The sequence below is a fragment of the Solenopsis invicta genome, chromosome 5, assembly GCF_016802725.1.
Source record: "Solenopsis invicta isolate M01_SB chromosome 5, UNIL_Sinv_3.0, whole genome shotgun sequence".
Classification (NCBI taxonomy): domain Eukaryota; kingdom Metazoa; phylum Arthropoda; class Insecta; order Hymenoptera; family Formicidae; genus Solenopsis; species Solenopsis invicta.
The window spans coordinates 21,260,164-21,279,501 of NC_052668.1; the positions used below are offsets into that span (position 1 = coordinate 21,260,164).

At 34.7% G+C, this 19,338-nt stretch overlaps 1 protein-coding gene and 1 long non-coding RNA gene across 2 annotated transcripts in view; both read left to right on the forward strand.

Annotated features, from left to right (window-relative positions):
- The first annotated feature begins 1,257 nt into the window (after positions 1-1,257).
- On the forward strand, positions 1,258-9,210 carry LOC120357940. Its single transcript, XR_005574937.1, has 4 exons — positions 1,258-2,258; positions 5,830-6,931; positions 7,089-8,570; positions 8,728-9,210. It is a non-coding gene; the product is annotated as an uncharacterized LOC120357940 (long non-coding RNA).
- A 974-nt stretch (positions 9,211-10,184) lies between these two features.
- LOC105195136 (twitchin) overlaps positions 10,185-19,338 on the forward strand; it is an 88,069-nt gene continuing 78,915 nt past the window's right edge. Inside the window, 1 exon segment of the mRNA XM_039449994.1 lies at positions 10,185-10,635. The gene's annotated coding sequence lies outside the window, so the exon portion shown is untranslated.

The window sequence follows — 19,338 nt, forward strand, 5'->3', positions numbered from 1 at the left end:
AATTTAGCGTAACATTTACTTAATGTTTGATTAATGGATAATTTAGTTTATTGTTATTAATTACGTGTATATATTGTGATTATATGTGTATTGCATAAAATCTCGAGAAAATCCAAATCGTTAACGCTATTTTTCAGTGTCAAAGTTTTATTGAATTTTTAGAAAATTAATGATCAATTAAATTAGTGAAATATGGATTAACATAAATCCGTATTTTGTATTATTAACTTAATTTTAGAGATTAATATATGTAAAAAATTGAAAAGTGTGATTTTTGTTAAAGTTCTCGCAGCAATTTAAATATTTGATATTTGAATAAAAATAGCTGTAAATACATTGTACAAGAATTTATCGAAATTACAATAATACTATTTTTTGCCTAGAAATAAGTATTTTAAGATGTTAGTGATTTTTTGGATCACTAAATGATGCAAACGTAAATAAGAGTGAAAATGAGATCACACAATGTTTATATTCGTCATGTCTGTGCTATTTGGTTCAAACGAGATTTCATGCTGCATTACAGATTTCAAGTTGCGTATACGAGGCATGAAAAATCTTTGCGATGCTGAACGCTGCTCTGAATCTCATGTTAATCTTATTTTATTTATTTCTCACCGTTGATTGCATTTAGGATGCGCTCTTGATGAAATGGACGACGCATTTACATGTATTTTAATTACCAAGGTCCTTTTTAACATTTTTTTGCCTTGATTTCAACAAATATATTTATGGATAGAATTTTGTCGAAGAGTTCAATTCAAATTAGATATGTGAGTTCTGTAAATAGATTTTGATATTAAGATCTACTTTTATCAAATATATAATAGAACGCAAGGTGTATAAAATCTCTAATATTCTTACAAACAATTGGTCTTTTCCGTTATGAGCAGTCTTCTTTTTGTTTAATCTCTGCGTTGTTTAGATTCCTTCTTCAAAATTTTTTTATTATTTATGATACAGATTTGTTACATGGAAGAAATGGTTTAATAAATAGTTTCATGCATACTTTATTAAATAGTTTCAATGAGCAATTTTAGTATTTATTTCGGAATTCATTGGTAATATAATTTTATTTTACTTGAAAGAAATAAAAATCATCATATAAATATTTTTATATAAATTATAATAGAATTAATCAGTTATACGTTCAAATATTGTATCAATCATCAGTTGTTTGTCATAAATTAAAATAACTTTTATAATTTATTTTTAATAATATAATATTTTAATTTAAATACTTCAGAGTTGATTCTAAAATATAAATTGAAGAAACAACTATAAATACAGGTCTGGCTTCTGTGAAAGTATGATTTACGCCGTCGGGTCTCGCGATTTGCTTATTTCTCTTTAGCGAACCCCGTATTTTCGATCGTATATTAGTTCGAGGTTGCATTGGAAATGGTATTAATACTTTACCGTTCTAGGAGACGAAATATATCAGAGAATATTCTCTTCTTAGGACGATATTTTCAAACAAATTGTTGCACACAGACTTGATAATAAAAAAAAAGAATAATAATAATTTGGTTAAAATTCGACCGGTTAAAAATCTACAATGTGTTACATAGTGGTTTTTTTGTAAATTAATCTAGCCATTTTAACAATTGTTCGCTATTTGAGCTATAGTTTCTCTCTTTGACGTCATTCTCTTGTATTTTAACACAACAGCAGAAGTTTCGCAAGTTAGTTGATTTTAAAATACTCAGACTCTTACATGTTTATTGTTTCAAGATAAATTTAAATCTTACACACGAATACTTTATAATTGAAGTTACAACAATTTTCAATTAATTAAAATTAAGGCTGTATTGCAAAATTGTAAAGATATTTTAAAAAAATCTTGTTTTTGTAACTTGTCTTTGGATTATCTGATAATATTTTTACAATAATTAATTGCAGGAAATTAACTAATTAATGAATTAAATACTATTTTATTTTATATAAATTTATAAAATTATATTAATATATCTATATTATACGTTTACATTTTCGGAACAGCAAATCTTTTATGATGTTCAAACATCTATTTTGTATCTTACTGGGAAAGATTAAATTGAGAATTTGTTTAATTTTCAGATAAAGTTATGCGATAACTTGACTTAGAAAAGATGCTCTCAGAGTTGTTAGGTATAGATTCTAATACGTAAAGATAGATTCGCTGGTGAGGGGCGATCGTGTATATTTAGAAAAGTGCCCGGTTTGCCAGAACTGAGAGAGACTTGCGTCTCGACGCTTCGCGTGAGATTTCTCCGTTGGTAATTTTTCTCTTATTCTTTCTCTCTTTTATTTCGTCTTCTTTGGTGTTCTTTCTTTTAAGTGATCTTAACAAGAACATCACTATATCACTTTCCAGTTGAACGCGAAGCGTACACATTGTTATGAATAACGTATAACCGCGTGATTCTCTTTAATAAATTAATTCAAACAATTAAAGGCGAAAGTTTGCGCTGTGCTTAATTAAAATGACAACAGCAGGGAGCATTTTTAACAATTATACATATGTTAAATTTGTTAAATGCTTATCAAATACAGATGAGTAATTGCGTGTTGAATAATTCTGCAATATTTATGACACTTGATTTTAAATAATTTGAATTTTTAATTATTTATACTTTTGTTCCAAAATTTAAGTTTTTTCCTAAATATTTCTTGTAGTTTAGAAAAATCCCATTTATTTTCAATGAAATCCGATTTGTACGTGGAAGTTAACGATGTTTTGACAGTAATCGAACGATCGTCGTTGCTCTTTCGTGATTTAAGATATATTTTTTTATATATTCCACTAAATTATCTAGCTGGAGTGAGAGAAATTTTTGTGACGTTGCTTTTCTTCGAGATATCGGTAAATCAAATCTAACGAAGGCGGTATGGTGACACATAACTCTGTTTTCGCAGTCTACGATAAACCGACCGTAGACCGTAAAAGAAAAAGATAAGTAACTCGTGTGTAATTACGTCGTTGCTCAAGACCCTCGTTGTAACATTTCATGGATGGTTTGAGGAAATATGTTTGTCAGGATATACAAAGTCATTTCGCGCGGTCTCTCAACGTTGAGTTATGGCTGTAACGTCCGCTTATATCAGGAGAAGAGATTTCTAAAATTATCACTGCAATTAAACGTCTCTTGTACGAAAGAATCGTCTCGCGAGGATGAAAGATAAATGATCTCTTGTGTATCTCTTCGATTTTTACAAATCTCGATTAGAATTAATCGACGTAATTTAAGGTGTAGATAAGTAAATACTCAACTGCAGTTTGGATATTCTATTTCCTTTAAATTGTCGAGGCAGTGGTATTTGCTGTTGTTGAATTTTGAATATTCTGTGTACTCTGTTTTATTCTCTTGTTATTTTAGTTAAACGTTATACGTCGAGTGGCAATTACATCTAGTTAGACGTCCAAAGTAAACTAGCAGTCTCTTATTTAATCGTAACTTCTATTTGCGAGTCTCTAGCTAATCTTTAGCAGTAATCTAAAACGTTTACATAAAAAATTACACAATAATCACGCATAGAAGACATTTTACAATTTCAATTTTAATGATAAATTTGATTAAAGATTTAGGTAATATTTGATAAAGATAATATTGATTAAAGATAATTTAAAAAATTTTTCTAAAACGTTTACTCCAGGCTTAATGAGTGTGAATATTATAATTACGTAAAACATTTGTCATATATTTATGCAGGGTGTTTATAAAGTCCCCACTTTCTATATTTCAGAAATTATTTACAATTATGAAAATTATGTAAAGTATATGTCGATCATTTGGAAAGGCTACTCTTTTAAGAGACTCTTTTGAGATTTCGAAATAATCGAACGTGTCTTTCGCGGTTTTTTATAACTTTGAAACGTTTCCGAAATATAGGGGACGGACATTTTGCATGACATATGTAATTTGCACGAGTAAACATGACGACATTAACAGACTAAAAGCACTTAAAATCTTTAGGTTTCGTAACATTGTAGACAAGATTTTATCGTTTATTTCTTGCCATCGATTCCACATGTCTCTCTCTGGGCTCGAAAACGTATGATTCGATCGATGCGTGTAACTTATTTTTATTCTTTTTCAACCCCTTTCTATCTGGAGTTGAGAAAAAATGTTATGCGCGGGTGTCGCGGTGCTATCTAATTTCATCACGGGGACGCCAACGTGAGAGATTCCATTCCGATGACTTTTCGCCAGTCATTTAGTTCTACTGTCGATAGCGCGAGTTCATTTTTAGATTCGTTGCCGACGGCCGTGTCCATATGACAAACACGCTAGTGACAAGAAATAGAACACGCAAATGACGAAGTCGCGTCAATGCGCTGAGCGTAACGCCGCGTATATTTGGCCATATATAAATACAATGTTAAAAAAAGATTTGAATAAATAAAGGGTATGAGTAACTTCGGATTTTAATTTTTAAAGCAGTTTATTATCATGCTTGAATATAAAATTATTACGGAAGGTTCTGACGTTTACGTATTCTAATAAAAATTTTAAATTAATGGAGAGCTATTTAAATTCTTTATTAAAATTATAGTAGTCTTTGATATTAAATTAATTCTGATTACATCATATGTAATTTCATAAGCGTATAGAACATTTTATTTGTGCGAATTTATTTAATTCGCATTTTTTTTTCATATAATTCATTGTCGTCTTCGTTATTTTTCTGATTTTATTATATGAAAGCAAACATTATTGTGTAACAGTGATGCACCAGATATAAGAACTAAGATGAATCTCAGTGGGTCACGCGTGCGCTGATTACGAAAGAAGTATAGCGTGTAATAAATGCTTTTTCTCATCCTCTCTTCACTGACTGCACATGTCTGTCGGCGCTTTCTTGAGGCTCGCGATGCTCTGACCTTGGATAATTCGCCAATGATACTTTTTGTTGCACAATATTGTTGCAATGAACTACATTTTGCATAATCGTAAAGATTTTGTATAGAGATAAGAAAGGAATAAATATTTAGTGATTTAAGTGATACGATAAATACATTTTCCGTATTTATATCCGTTAAAGAAATATGCGATTGACAAGGGAATTCAATCAAGTGTTTTTTTCCTATTTTAATAAACTTCGTAAATATATTAAAGTATAGGTAAAAATAAATAAGAAATACGTATGTTAAGGAAATAAAACATCCCTTTGAAAAATATTGCTTACTTAAAAAAATTATTCCTATTATTATTAAAATATTTTTATAAAGCCTTAAGACTTTTCAACTTTTATTTAAAACTATTTTTGTATCTTTTACAGTTTTGATGATATTTGCTTCGAAAAAAATACCCGAGTTTTTCAAAGGGGTGCACTTATAAAAAAAATGTATGCAGAGTATTCACTATATGAAAGAACCTCGAGTCAAGGATTTGAAACTGTTCTTTGGAATCAGAGATTTTCTGAAAATTTTATTGCTTGTTCTGAAAATTTTTGAAGTTTTACTTTTAAACTTAAATTTTATATTTTTTGGACAAAGTTATTTTATATTGTATATATATTATATACAGATTAATGTATGGCATTAGTTGATATCATTTACTAATTTAATATTCAACTCTTAAGTGACTTTTCTTTGTGATTATATATTTAAAGAAAAGTGCGTGTAAAATAAAATAAATTTATTTTAAAGTTACATTCAAAAGTTCTCTTTACTTGGAATTTTGATAAAAATTTATAGAAAATCCTGGAATTTTCAAGAAATAAATTTACAAATTTTGAGTGGACACCCTGAATATGTCTTTTATTTTTGTTTATATTTTAATAACATCTATCTAATAATGTTTATGTGGTGTATAAAGTCTAATCAATCTCAATGGTGTGTTATAGATATTCCTCGGTGTACAAATCGATGAGAAGAAGCTAACGTCCATCGCCGAATAATTGTGAAATAAACGAACCGCAGCCGGTTCGTCGCGTCGCGCGTTTGTCTCGGGAGTGCCGTTTAAATATTGGACTAAATAGACTTTTTTTTTATAACTCCCATTTGATAGACTCCTAGTTCGAGGGCCGGGAATCGCACCCCTGCTGCTTGGCAGTGGATATCTTCTCTCTGGGGCGTTGCGCATGGTGGCTAAGAAAGACGGCGCACCGCGACGTTCCATGCCGAGTGCCCGTGCACGAGGTAATGCCGGGCCGCATGTACGACATGCCCCGTGTGCATGTTGCGCGGTTGTCTGGTTGTGTGAGGTTACACGCTCTGTCTCTGACGATCGGTTCGGTCCTAAGTGGTAAGAGTTCGGATCAGTTGCCTTGGATTCGCACGTTTCTCTTGCTCTCGTCCACCATCCTAAGGCTTTCTTAGATCCTTGATACCGTTTTTAGATTCTTTGGATCTAGGGTTCGAGCTAGGTGAATCACGTTTAATCTGACTTGGTCAGAACTTGGCCTTGTAGGTTAAGCTTGTGACGAGAGGCTGGCTCTCATTTCCTGATTCGTCTAAAATGCTAGACATCGGCAATGAGTACCTTCTTCTCTCGTCCTGCCGGAGTGTCTTGTCGACGCCGCTTGGATATAAGATCCAGTGGGACTGATCTCGATGATCCGTTGGCTGGGCGTATGAACGAGTCAATTTTAGACGTGATTTTTGTGAGACAAGAGGCGTAGGAATTCAATACCATTGATTTCGTTTTCTTCCGCGTGGGTCTTACCCTTATTCGGGGGTGGGTACGCGTGCGTTCTACTTGCCGACTCGGGGTGCTGAATCCACGGGAATCCCTATGAATGGGAACTCGTATCATGGGTTTTATAAACCCGAAGTGCCGCAGTGTCGCGCGAAAAACTTTATAAATAATAAGTCCACGCGCGCAAATTTAGTGTATTATTCGCGAGTGTTCCGCGTGTGCAACAAGTGAAAGAGGACAACCTTGAGGACACTGAGAGGAGGAGGAGGCCTGGGGAAGGCATCATGCTTCAGCGGAGCAACCTTGGGGTAAATATTTCTTATTTTTTGGTTATGATTAAATAACTAAATATTTAATTACAATTTAAATTTTAAGAGTTTGATGTGTCTGTTAGAATTAACATTTGAAGCATTTATTATTTTGAGGGCAATTTTAATTTATAAATTTTATGTTTGTCTGTTACAGTAATCATCGTAGCTTCGTGGCTGAGTAACTCCGCTCGTTGCGCATCGGTCGGTGAGTCAGTAATAATTTTTCTCATATTTGAATGTTTTTCACATATCCTGCGCAGGATTAAACGTAAGGTCACTGGAAGAAAGAGTTTGGCAATAGCTATTACTAAAGTCTTTTCTTCAGTGGACCTGGATATTTTATCGAAGGGGAATTCTAGTACCCAATTGCGCGCGATCGGTTCCGTATTTTCGCGAGTGAGTGTACCGAATCATGACGACCTGAGGAAGAGGAAGAGGAAAAAAAAGAAGTCTGGAAGGCAATCTTGGGATAAGTAATATTTGCAATATATACAGAGCGTATAATGTCTATCTAATCAATCTCATTAGTGTGTTATAGATATTTCTCGGTGTACAAATCGATGAGAAGAAGCTAACGTCCATCGCCGAATAATTGTGAAATAAACGAACCGCAGCCGGTTCGTCGCGTCGCGCGTTTGTCTCGGAAGTGCCGTTTAAATATTGGACTAAATAGACTTTTTTTCTATAACTCCCATTTGATAGACTCCTAGTTCGAGGGCCGGGAATCGCACCCCCGCTGCTTGGCAGTGGATATCTTCTCTCTGGGGCGTTGCGCATGGTGGCTAAGAAAGACGGCGCACCGCGACGTTCTATGCCGAGTGCCCGTGCACGAGGTAATGCCGGGCCGCATGTACGACATGCCCCGTGTGCATGTTGCGCGGTTGTCTGGTTGTGTGAGGTTACACGCTCTGTCTCTGACGATCGGTTCGGTCCTAAGTGGTAAGAGTTCGGATCAGTTGCCTTGGATTCGCACGTTTCTCTTGCTCTCGTCCACCATCCTAAGGCTTTCTTAGATCCTTGATACCGTTTTTAGATTCTTTGGATCTAGGGTTCGAGCTAGGTGAATCACGTTTAATCTGACTTGGTCAGAACTTGGCCTTGTAGGTTAAGCTTGTGACGAGAGGCTGGCTCTCATTTCCTGATTCGTCTAAAATGCTAGACGTCGGCAATGAGTACCTTCTTCTCTCGTCCTGCCGGAGTGTCTTGTCGACGCCGCTTGGATATAAGATCCAGTGGGACTGATCTCGATGATCCGTTGGCTGGGCGTATGAACGAGTCAATTTTAGACGTGATTTTGTGAGACAAGAGGCGTAGGAATTCAACCATTGATTTCGTTTTCTTCCGCGTGGGGCTTACCCTTTTTGGGGGCGGGTACGCGTGCGTCCTACTCGCCGACTCGGGGTGCTGAATCTACGGGAATCTCTCTGAATGGGAACTCGTATCATGGGTTTTATAAACCCGAAGTGCCTCAGTGTCGCGCGAAAAACTTTATAAATAATAAGTCCACGCGCGCAAATTTAGTGCATTATTCGCGAGTGTTCCGCCTGTGCAATAAGTGGAAGAGGACAACCTTGAGGACACTGAGAGGAGGAGGAGGCCTGGGGGAGGCATCAGGCTTCAGCGGAGCAACCTTGGGGTAAATATTTCTTATTTTTTGGTTATGATTAAATTATTAAATATTTAATTACAATTTAAATTTTAAGAGTTTGATGTGTCTGTTAGAATTAACATTTGAAGCATTTATTATTTTGAGGGCAATTTTAATTTATAAATTTTATGTTTGTCTGTTACAGTAATCATCGTAGCTTCGTGGCTGAGTAACTCCGCTCGTTGCGCATCGGTCGGTGAGTCAGTAATAATTTTTCTCATTATATTTGAATGTTTTTTACATCTCCTGCGCAGGATCAAACATAAGGTCACTGGAAAAAAGAGTTTGGCAATAGCTATTACTAAAGTCTTTTCTTCAGTGGACCTGGACATTTTATCAAAAGGGAATTTTAGTACCCAATCGCATGCGATTGATTCCGTATTTTTGCGAGTGAGTGAGTGCACCGAATCACGATGATCTGAGGAAGAGGAAAAGGAAGAGAAAGAGGAAAAAGAAGAAGTTTGGAAGGCAACCTTGGGGTAAGTAATATTTGCAACATATACAGAGTGTATAATGTCTATTTAATCAATCTCAATAGTGTGTTATAGATATTTCTCAGTGTGCGAATTGCCGAGAGAAACCTGGATCTGAGAGGAGGAGGAAGCCTGAGAGAGATCAGCACACCAATCTTTTGGTTAGTTATTTTTTATGTATTATTAAATATGAAAAACTTGGAAAATTAGGGAGAAATTTGAGACTGTGCCCTTTGGAATCAGAGATTTTTCTGGAAATTTTATTACTAGTTCTGAAAATTTTTGAAGTTTTACTTCTAAATTTAAATTTTATATCTTCCTGACAAAATTATTTTATATTGTATACACATTTTATATAGATTATCGTTTGGCATTAGTTGATATTATTTCTCAATTTCATATTCAACTTTTAAGTGACTTTTCTTTGTGATTACACGTTTAAAGAATGTTAAGAAGCGCGTGTGTAATAAAATCAATTTTTTTCAAAGCTACATTTTAAAATTTCCTTACCTGGAATTTTGATTAAAATTCCTGAAAAATTTTAAAATTTGCAAGGAATGAATTTACAAATTTTGAGAATATACCTTGTACATGTCTCTCATCTTTATCTATATTTAAAAATTTATGTTATTAAAATCGTAGGAAGATATTTGATTGTTTTCCTTTATAAGCATTTTCATTTATTCAATGTTCATGTAGCAATCGTTATTAAACATTTAAAAAAAGTATTATTTAATAGTTTATAAAATATCATATTATTTATGAAGCTATATTAGGAAGCAATAGAATTTTAGAAGAAGGTTTCAAAATGTTTAGTTAACGTTTGAGTATCATCATCCAACCTCTCGAAATCATGATAGAAAATGAGCCAGATATTACAATATTATTACGGTGGAATTTTTAGTAGATTAGCAACTGTCCGCTTACAGCATCGTGTAGAGAACGCTTGACCGGGTTGCACCGTTATCACTTATCGGACGTAACTTCGTGCATTTGGTATATTACACAGAGCGTCGCGGCGCCCGCGAAAGCGTAGGCGTGCGTATGACTTGCGGGGATGTAAGGATTTCGAGTATGATGTAGTAGTGAGCAACGGTAGTGGTGGTCGTGGTAGTGGGCGAAACTCCAACCTCGAGGTAACTTCGCAACACCTCGCGCGTTTAGTCGGCGCGCGGGGCCCCAACGATTGGGACGGCCGATAGAGACACTCCGTGCAAGTAAAAAGAGAGTAGGATACGAGAGACAAGAAGCGAGACAGCGACGAGCGACCACACGACGAGTGACGACGACGACGACGACTCAAGACGAAGACGATCGAATCTGAAAAAAATAAAACAAGAAAAAAAGTTCCTCTTAATCTGCTCTATTTTGTTCTCGCGCAAGTTTATTAAAATTTCGAGCTGAGTTTTTCAAGTCAAGTGTGTGCGTCTCGTTGTCTGCCTCGGGGTGGTTGGAAGTGATCTAGGGATAAGCGACCACTCGCCGTTGTCGTGGGTGTCCGAGAAAAAAAGTTCAACCAGGTGCTGGGACTCGCACCTTTGGAAGGAAAAAGCGCTCATCCTCTCCCGGAGACGTTTCAAGTAAGTCTCTCGATGATGCGTTGGATGCGCGGATGTGCACGTTGTGTGGCTGCAAGAGAGCGTACGTGACGATTTTCGATTTCACGCGTGTTAGTGCAATTTCTCTTCACACTTTGCCCAAGTGACCAAGCTCCCTTTGAATTCCCTCTTTCTTCCATTCGTCTGTTAATGTTGTTAACGTTGTCTCATCAAGGAGGAGTGTGTGAATCAGTGCCGAAATGTGAGCAACAAGTGACGGACTTTCTCGGTTTCGCACACGTTTATCCCTACGAGTGATTTACCAGGGGTAAATGAAGGGACAAGTGGATTTAGGAGGTATGTCACGCTCTCACGACAGATCTAGTTATACCCGTAGATCAGTCGTTATCCCTAAAAGAAGCTTATTACTTCTACAATTTGACAATCCATTTTGCATTTTAGAATGAAATTTATAAGCACAGATACAGGGTTGCTTCTTCTGCTTTTAAATGCTATAGCAATCTTTAGCCTATAGCATTATCATCCTTCTGTTTCAAAAATTAAATTAACGTTAACTTAGAAATATATAAAAATTAGTCTAGTAATTAGGTGAAATTTTATTGAATATATTCCAGCATTTTTACGATGATTTCGACATAAAAATTGCCACCTTTAACGATTTCTATTTACGTATTATGAATTTTCAGGAAAGATTAAAAATGTAAATTGCAAAAGCAAGAAATTTTTTTATGGTGGTACTTTTTGTTTCATTTTGGAGTGTAAATTAGGCTAGTAAATTTTCTAAATAGATTCTAATATTCAGCCATTCATATAATAAACAAGGCGTTAATTTCTCTCAGTAGTTACATTTCTCTTTGTCAGTTTCGCAATAATTTCTTCGATTATTTCATCACTGTTTTCTGTTGTGTCTAATTATTTGATTGTAAGGCACTACCAGTTAGTGATTATAAAAAACTCCAACCCCCGTTTCCAATAAGCTCACGGTGTAGACGCGATTCTCGGCGATCCTACTTCACATGACTAATCGCCACGAGTTCCATCGCGGCGACGGCGACTATTCGTAGACTACTATCTAGGTATCTAGGCTCGGAGTCCACTTATTTTTAGGAGGGCGTAACGTGAGGAGCGGTTCGTCGTTCGTACGACCATCTTTTCGTCCGTGTCGTTGTTCCATACGTCGTTCCGTCCATCTTCACGTCACCGTCCGACACTTTGTCTAACGCATCATTTGCCGCCTCGTCTTCTCGTCGATTTCCTCTCCTCGTTCTTCCGTGGCTCGTTTTTATGCGTTAATTTTGGAAGGCATTAATAGGAAAATCTTATTTATCCGTTTCTACCTGTACCATCTCAGTCCGTACCATCTCAGTCCAATTGTGATTTTAATCATGCAATTTACAGAAATATTCAGGTATATCATTGCCACGTATAATTTTTAATAAACAATTAAAGTAGATGTTTTTCCTTTATCGCTTTTTCTAATAATGATATAATATTGCATACTTTGCATCAGATGTGCTAGAAGCTTTTAAATCTTCCGAGGAAAGAATTCTCTTAAGATGCTATAATTCCTTTCGTTTAATTTGGCGATCGATGAGAATCCCAGAGTGCCCGAGCGTTTTAAAAATATCCCGCATACTGCGAGTTCCGCGAGACTCGTTGATTCTGGAGAAGTTGGTTTGAATCGGTTAAAAACGTGAACAGAAGGTAAATCTACGCGACTTACGTACGAAAGAATCTAAAGATACGATTATTTCCAATCGATATTAAATATAATTAATCTGATCGTTAGCGATAAGTAAAATAATTTTCTTTTGCAAGATTTACACATTTTAATATCTATACTATTACACATTAATTCATGTCAAATTAAACATATAAATATGAGAATATATATTTATTTTTAACAACAATATATTTATTAATATTGAGTATTTGATATAAAATGTAGGTCAATGCAAAGAATAAATTTAATTCCATAAAAATTTAAAATACCTTTTAGTTAAATTACATTTTAATAAATAGATATTTTATTTTAATTATATTTTAATAATTATTAATTTACGATTTTACTTGAATCTTCAAAAATTCTTCCAAGAATCTTTCCTTAAAAAGATTAGAAAGGTTTCTGTAATTATTCCATGGTCAAATAATTTATTAGATGCAAATGTGTTTATTTAAATTGTATATTATAATTAACATACATTACATTATAATGAAGCATGACATATAACATTTTAATCGACAATCACTTGATGTGTTTATATTAATGTATTTTTGGATGCATTGTTGCAATGTCAGCCAAGCGACTCGGTTCACCTGTTGATCATCAGAGTTAGTTGTTAGTATGAAGTAACCATATTATTCTTGGCGGTGTTTGCCATTGTCTAATGAGTTGTACTGACAAATTTGCTCTTTGCGCATAATTAATCAGTGATTTTCTTTTTAATAAAAAAAGATGAAAAAAGTCACAAAAGTAATATTGTAACTCTTAAATTTTAATAATATAAATACTAGCATTATAAAAAAATTATTTGAAAATATGCATTTTTACAATCTTTATTAAATAATTTAATAATAAACTTTGTAATCATGTTGCAATCGATCGATATATATCAGCATTAATTCTTTTTCTTAGCAGCCCTATTTCATTGACTAGTTGTTCAAGGCTGCTCTAGTTAACTCACAACAGAAGACTGGCCTAGAAAGCGTATTCTTGACCCTCAAGTATTGTAGGACATATTAAATGGCTGACTAATTATTTAGTGGCTGACCTTAAATAACTTTCATGTATATTTTATTAATATAATCAAGTGCGTAGATTTATCGTCTCTAATAATAATAAACACATTTTAATACGGTCGACAAAAATTGAAAGATGTTTTTACGCTATAATCTAAATCGCTACGGTATTGCTAAAATTTATTGCAATTATTTATCACGTCTAAATTTGTATTTATAAATTTGTATAAATTGAATGCACCGTTGACATTCTCATTTTGTTTTCTACGGTATCGCGTAAATAATCTAGAAACGTTGAGATATAAATGGGCCAAGCGAATCTTTCACCACTGCGACGTTATTTAACATAATCTTCGCTTTTTGTGGCCAAACGTTTCATCGCTTTCTGCCAAAAAGTGCGAATGCAAACGCTTGTTTACAGGATTTCTCGCGTTTTATCGCGGATAGATCGGGACGTCGATCGGTGATTTTAGTGCTGCTGCTCGTTTGAGTCAGTCGGCGAAAATAGATGCGCGATGCGTCGCAAGTAATGCGGTCAGTAGTATAGGCATGGTAGAGTGCGCCTGCAAAAATGCATCGTACGACTAATAATTATAACCCTCGTGAGTAGAGTTCAGTTCCGGATGTGACTTCACCTTGAGCGTGAAATACTATTGAGAGATGAATCATCGTTATGTGACAAAAGTTCCTAAAATAACGTCAAAAATTTCAGAAAACGATCCTAAAAATTAAATTTTTGGTTATCTCAAAAAATGTAACCCGAAAAATATTATTGTAATTTATTTTCTTTCTAATCAAGAAATAAATTTATTGTATACTGAAGTAATGATTTAATAATGGCAACGATACTTAAAACGTTTTTGACGTTTTATTTTAAATTTAATGTTATAATGTATTTTTAAATTGTAATTTTTCTTAAAATTAGACCAGAATTGTATTCTTGGAAGAAGCATGTTAAAACGTGAATCACAATGCAATACATTATATAGATCGCTAAATATTTTTGGATTATGCATGATTTCTAAAAGTGTGTGGGCTACAACACGTATTAGTCACGATTAAAAATACAATTAATTTGACTAAAATAAATGCGGTATTGAAAATTATATTGTTGCATGTAGTAACAACATTCATAGTATATTTATAGTACAAATTCTGACAAAAATATAAAAATATTAATATTAAAAAATTTCATTATCTTAATAATTGTTTTGCACGTTACATGCTAGAGCAGTTACATGAACTGTCTCGTAAATTTATAATGACGCAAGGAGATTTTGTTCGATGCACGTGACTCAAAACTTTATGCCAAAAAGTAATCGTGCCTTTTTAACGATGCTGATTCAGTGTCATACTTATTGACTTATTATGAAATTTGAACAGTTTACACTATACTGCCGTGCCCCATTTTTAATTTCCACTTTTCTGTGTAAATTCTCTTATTTTATCTTTTATATCTTTTATATCTTTTATATTCTTTCAACTTTTTTAATTATAATGTGAACACCTAGTATTTCTTATATTTTTCTATGAATTTTCCTATGAATTTGTTTCTTTTTGTGCTTAATGTCAAAGTGTTACATTTATATTGGGTCACAGTGTCAACAAATATGTATTGTATCACAAATAGCTGGCAAAATTATGCCAAAGTGAAGCAACTCTTTCTATATAGCCTGCAAAAATATTAGGTCAGTTGGATGCCGACATTCTCTTACGCACAATGCGCAGACACATTCGAGGATTTAAATAGCATACTTTTCGAATATTTGCCTAAATCGCAATTCTAAAAATTATTTGTCATTTTTCTGTAAAAATAGTATCATATTCATTTTTTTTTTTAAATAGTATCATATTATTCAAAACAATGGCACAACTTTCGAAGATCTAGTTTCGACTTTTGATCATTTTCTCCTTTTGTATGTATAAATAAATTTTTTATTGAAAGACATGAACAATATTTATTATGAAATGCATAAGACTTCAGATCATTTCTTTATTAATAAACAGCTGTGCTTAAACTATTATGTTTACTTCAAGTAAAAAAGCAAGTCAATTTAGTTTTTGAAAATCAAATGCATATTATGAATTCAAAAGCAAATGTTTCTTTTAATGTAAAAATCAAGAAAATTGTTGTATTACACTTTTAAATTAGTAAAAGGATTATTAAAATTTTTTAAATTTAGTGCATTTTTATTAAGATTTGTAAAATGAATATTTAAAAATGTTATTTCGTATTTGATCAACGCTTTTGCGTTTGTTTCTTTTTGAAAGATATATCATCGGATGACAACTGCGGCGTGAAAATCAAACAACGGGCAAAAGAGGCGGAGGAATGCGAACGGACTGTTACGAAGTGCAGTAATCTCGGGAATGCATGTGGAGGCCACTTGCCAAGTCTTACTGTGACGTTGTAATACTTGGTCCGTCCGTTTTGTATGTCGTTTCGTCGGTCCGTTAAGCCCTCCCTCGCATCTGTTCGGTCTCGTCTAAAAAGATCAACCACTGGTCGTAGAATCGTGTGTCGACATTAGATCGCCTCCCCGAACTAATGCACTTGTAAAAATTTGTTAGAAAACTTAACTTTTCCAATGATCATATATTTATTTCCTTATTTTCGTTAAGTAAAATTTTAGCAGGTGCGTCTCTAGAGTGTTTTCTTCGTGAGAAAAAAAAAACAAAATGATGGAAGCGTTGAAACATTGAATTTCATTTGACATGTTTAACATCGATGTTGTCAGATCGGTGGCTCCTTTATCTTTTGATATGTGCTATGACTTGTTTATCTGGCAGTTTTTGAAATAAGTGCGAGCGGAGGAGCCAGGCGTATCATATTTCCATCGCCTGGCTGGAGCTGACATAATAGGATGATTTGTTTCACAATTTTGCGGCACGGTGGCAACCGACCAATTACGCGAATCTCACGTTACCGGAAGGATATCGTCTCGTGTCCCAACGCCTACCCTTGCACTTGGCAGTCTTCTCCCAGCACACGTCATGCGGAGCTAATTCATATCTTCTGAAACGATTGTCACCTATCGTCAGCATTTGCAAAGCTTCTCGATCAAGTTTAAAACGAACATTATCTCATGCTTCTATTTATAATATTATTGAAAACTATACAAATAGTAGAGTTGCTCGAGCTCAAGCTTGGAGTATCATTCTGTCATATTCATGAAGATTACTCAGCACAGAATCTCAAAAATAATTTTTCTTATTTATGGATAAAAGAACTAATTAAAATAGAATGTTGGTCGATTGTTTCTACATTTGCAGATGCATCATTTATTTTGTAACCGTACGCAGATCGAAATAACGAACTTTACATTTAATTTTATTACTTTTCAATTAATTACAAACGCTATTTTAGTTGAACAAAATTCCAGTTTAATAATTTCTGATAATAAGAATTTCCACTAATTGTGATTGAAGCGACGTTGGACGTTCAGCACTTGTTACTAGAAGATATGTATACAATGAAGTTGCGAGAGAGAAACAGGTGCAGAAGACCGGTGTCATCGTGCGTTTAGTCACGTCACGCGATACGTCACGCGAAAGTGATCTAGTCACATAGCTGGGTGATCGCCTAGGCAAATCGACACTTCTGGCACTTGAAGGCGTCGCGCGATGCCACGGGTCTCAAAGGAACGATTGTCCCGAGTTGCACGCGAATATATTACATCCGACGGGTTGTATCGCGACCCAAATGTACGCGGCTTCCACGGTTAGATGCCAAACATAATAACCGATTACCAAGATAACTGTCCCAACCTATTTTCGAGCCAAGAGCCGCATTAATAATAGTGGTCTTACGTCACCTTACCGTTCCCTCGGCCTTGGGGTCTCGCGGGAAAATACTCGCTCGAGCTTGGAGAGCGAGAGTCGCGCGCGAATTCCGCGAAAATTCGCCGTCCGCCGCGCTCAATTTGCAGTTGAACGGGGGCCGGTTAATGGTCCTGTACATCGGCAGCGTGGTCCGGGTGGCCCGTCGTCGCCGTCGCCACCGCCGCCTTGGTACCTGCCGAAAATAGGCCCGACACTCGTAAATTATGAGGTCCTTTCGACGCGGCGAATTGAGGAAAAGCAGGCGTCGCTCATTCCCCGCCGCAGTATTTCGCACGCGAAATTATTATTAGACCGACACGAAAATAATTTTCAATTCATATTTTAGATTTCGCATCTCTGCAAAAGAGAATCGGTATCTATACTTTCTTCGTGGAACGTAATAGTGCTTATTACGCTAAAAAAAAATTTATGTAGAGCGACCATTGATCATAATGGTCACCGATAGGATTGTATATCTTATTGTCTAGATGACTATTAGAGATAGAGAGAGGGGGGAAGAAGAAGAAAGAGTCTAAAATATTTCTAATTATTTTATTAATTTTACATGTACATTATTATAACATTTAAATTATTGAACTTTAATGAAAGACACAATTTTTAATAAACTTCGCTGCTTTCAGAATGATTTAAAAATACAGATGTTTGACAAAATATATTACCGGGGGCACCGGAATACATGATAAATCATATTGAAACAGTCAGCACGCCTGTGCGTTATTTATCGTGGTATTATTTTGGAAGGATTCACGTTTTCAACAGCTGAAAATCGTAAGCGCAAAGTCGCGATCTACAGCCAAGAGATGAAGAGCAATTTCGGGTTTCGCTCGCTTACCGCGAGAATACGAGACATACGACGATCGTTCGGTATTTCCTTAAATTACGTAAACATCTATTTTGAATTTATCGCACGCAATAAATCATTCCTGAACGTTTTTTTTCACTGTCGCGACCGAAGAGTCACTGCGTTTTGCCATTTCCTGGCGATCGTTCCCTCGAAGACCGATTACAGCGACAAAGTCGCGCTTAATTCCAAGACGAAAGCTTTATTTTAGTAATTGATATTTCTTCCAACGTTTTCACCGTTTTATCGTATGACTGATTCTTTTCACAATTCGTAATGATTGAGACTTAAAAATTGTTTTCACATTAAGTCTCTTCGTTGTCATACGTGCTTCATTCATCTTGACTGAATATCAACGCAAGTAGAAACGTGGTTCCGTTGTCGTAAGGCAACGCTAAAGAAGGCTAAGTATAGGTATCCGTACAAAAATAGCCGCGATTGAAGCAACTACAGGTGACAGCAACTCAGGCTGCCAAGGTTTACTGAACCACGGTGACTAGACTCGAGGTATAATCGATGTCGTCAATCCGAACTCTGAACTGGGAATACTAGTAGTATTGGTCAAAGCAAAGTTATACAATAGTAATCTCGATATCGAGGTAGTCATTGTCCGGTAAAAGCCTTCTAGGTAAACTTCGTGTTAAAATAATTTGATTTTCTTCGACACAATTTCAGTGGCGAATTAATTACTAATTATTTATTAATTGAAAATTAAGAAATTCTATAAGGAAGTTATATTTCATTTTTGTCTGGGAAAATATCAACTCACTACAACAGATGGCTAATATTTTTTTTTTTAATCTATCCTGAAAGCAACTTTTTAAAAAGCTATTTTATTTATTATTATTTTTTCTAATTATTTTTTTATATAGATCTTTAAATTAATGTTAACACCTTTGCTACCACGTGCATTGATGAACATTGAATTTTTATGCGCATCACCTCTATGGTCTCAACATTATTAGGTGTATTGTTCTGCATGAAATCTGAACAAGCATAATGCTTCTATGATAACAACGAAAATTAATATTTATTCTAGACAATATTAAAATGAATACACGATCTAATGTTTCAATTTTCTCTATTTAATCTTCCTGAAGAAATTAACTTCACTTCCTATACAAGGTATCTTAGGATTATTTAATGACCAAACTGCGCTAGTGTGTATTCTATGATTAAGAAATAAAAACTAAGTAAGAAAGGAATGTAATAAACTTAGAGTCATGGAAGCTTTATTTAAAAAGTGAAATCTACTGCACTTCGGCCGTTAAAACTTAGAACATTCTGGCTATTAAATTCCA